Below are 2,500 nucleotides of genomic sequence, written 5' to 3' on the forward strand. Positions count from 1 at the left end.
GTTTATTGCACGCTTACAAATAAGTGTGTGATTCTCCTGTTCTGAGGCTCTTGAAGGCAAGCACCCCTGGAAGCTAGCTCTGTCCTAAGGAGTAGGTTTCCCCCTTTCTTTTGCACATAAAAGCAATGATTATTTCTAATCTATAATTAGACTGGAGGAGAGTCAAAGGGTTACTCAATATATTGTAAAAATGGGAGAGCAGTCAGAAAGTTGCAGGTCTCGGGGCCATACACAGCCATCACCATGGTCGCCATCGCTGTCTACATTACACAGGGCCTTCCACACCGGCTGGGGATTTATGGGAAACTGGCAATTATGACGTATGTCCAGCTATTGCTAGCTTCAGATTTATCCCTGTGGTCCTTTTTTGTCTAGCATATTGCCTGAGCACAAACCAGGCAGGAGGAGCACTTATTCTTGCAAAGCTTTAATAATCTGTGAATGGCTGACTACAAACTGACGTAGGGCAGTATCATTCCACCAGCCTCACGAAATTGCTGGCCACAAATAGTAATTAATCTTTTTATCCCTCAAATTGTAATTTTGACTATGAACTGCGCGCGGCCATAAATCAGCGGCACGCGCGCTGTGTACGGAGCATGAATCACGGCCGGGGCTCCGTCCGACTGCAGCCTCTGTGTTTAACAAGCTTCATAAGGAGCCATTGGGCTTTATTATGGCTCTGCCTGACTCCAACAAAAACTGAGCCCGGAGGCCCGGGGACGCGAGTTAAGATGAAAATACTTATTAGAGTACATTACTTCTTGATGTAGATATCGTTTTCCGTGGAGTAACGCCACGGTGCATGGTGCGACATAAATCAGGGGGTTTTCTGAGACTAATAAGACCTGCCGCCATCTATTCATTACTCAGCCCGCAATTTGGGCCATCACTCATTAGTCAGCACGTAATTTGATGATTAACACCACCCAACTCAGCAGGTCTGCGGAGCGCCGGGAACACAAAGGCTACAGCTTCAAGGAGCAAGGTTAGAGGCTGCCTTTGAAAGTGCTTTCCGGAATAATTGGTCACCGTTATCCTCGAGTGCTCGGGCTGCTGGTGTCAACACCCACGGCGGGTCTCGTAAGCGCCGCCGGAAGACTAGCACGCACACTGGATAACGCGCCCGAAAGTTGAGGACCGCAATATGATCTGACATTCCATCATACGTGCCGGAGACAAAGGTCCGCACAGGAATGTGAAGTAAGACATTTTCTTGTTAATAAAGCATTGATCCGACATATTGATTTTACATGACATGGCTTCTGCCGCGATTTTGCCCTCCTTTTCCTTTGCAAACAGTAAAGCTCTTCAGAATGCCTCGGCGTAGGTGACACGGCAAAATTTCTAACTCTCTGTGATGTAAATTCTATATGTGTAAAACCACTTCATAATCAAACCATTAATCATCAGAAGCTGTCAGCGGTGACTTGGAGGACGATTTGTCATGTCTCTGCCTGGCCGGGACAAGGGTGTCAGGCGAAAGTGCAGTGCAGGGAGCAGGGTGGCTGGGCCTCACCCAGCGACTTGGCCCAAAACAGGATGCGGTGAAGTCTTATGTGTCTTGACTGCGGAACAAAAAAGGTGGCCCACTGTGCATCCCTAACACGCCAGGTTTCTCCTCTCCCCCAGCTAATCGCCATGACTGTTCGACTTAATGAATCGGCCTGATGAAAGGTGATCAGAAAAGATAGATGGGCGGCCGCTATTGATTTCATGCAAATGCCCCGACAGGTGATAGACGCTTTAATGCAAGCTTTCAGAAGCTTTATGACTTGTAATAACCATATACTCTCATTCTGGGGGAGACATTCCCGATGTTTCAGTGGAATTGACATTCTCCTTCTAGGACCCAAAAGATCTTAAAGCAGTAGAAAAAAACACGGGGGTACCGTTCACCTCCCGCTTCAGCCCAAAGAGCGTTTACGTCTTGAGCGCACCGCCAAGAACGAGGTCGGACGTTCGGAAGATGACATGCCATCCTACGACTGTAGGTCTCGCCGTGCTGGACACGGCGAGGGGGGCAGGGGGCGGGCGCCGCTGTTGCGGCTAGAAATCCCACCGGGGGCTCCGCTATGGTAGCCCGACGGATTTACGTGGAAGAATGAGAAGAAGGGGCCCTTGTCTTCAAGCTACAGAAGCAGAGACATGTTCTCGGTTCTGGCGGGTGCGGGGGCTTTGATCACTGAGGGTGGGACGGCCCTCCTCTGCGTCTGCGAGAGCGGCTGCCATCCGCGGGGCCGGGCGGCGGCCTTCCGAGGGCCACACCCCACAGAGCCCTCCGCCCCGTGCCAGGCAAGACAAGGAGTCGCCCAGACTTGGCTGGCAAACTCTACAACTGGAGGAGAAAGCAGAAGCCCCTTCGTGCACATCTGATAAATCCTCCGCGTGCGGAGTGTACAAGGAGGGCCCGGCCGAGCCAGGCCACGGCTCTGCACGTCCAGTCACAGAGCACCGAGCCAGGCCAATCAATACCACTTTCCTGTTTTAGAACTGGGTA

General features: G+C 51.1%; 1 protein-coding gene across 6 annotated transcripts in view; it reads right to left on the bottom strand.

Moving 5' to 3' along the window:
* EBF3 (EBF transcription factor 3) overlaps positions 1 to 2,500 on the bottom strand; it is a gene marked incomplete at its 5' end in the record, with an annotated part of 116,950 nt that overhangs the window by 12,795 nt on the left and 101,655 nt on the right. The gene's annotated exons all lie outside the window — the stretch shown is intronic.

Source organism: Grampus griseus (assembly GCF_964374135.1).
Source record: "Grampus griseus genome assembly, chromosome: 16".
Taxonomy (NCBI): domain Eukaryota; kingdom Metazoa; phylum Chordata; class Mammalia; order Artiodactyla; family Delphinidae; genus Grampus; species Grampus griseus.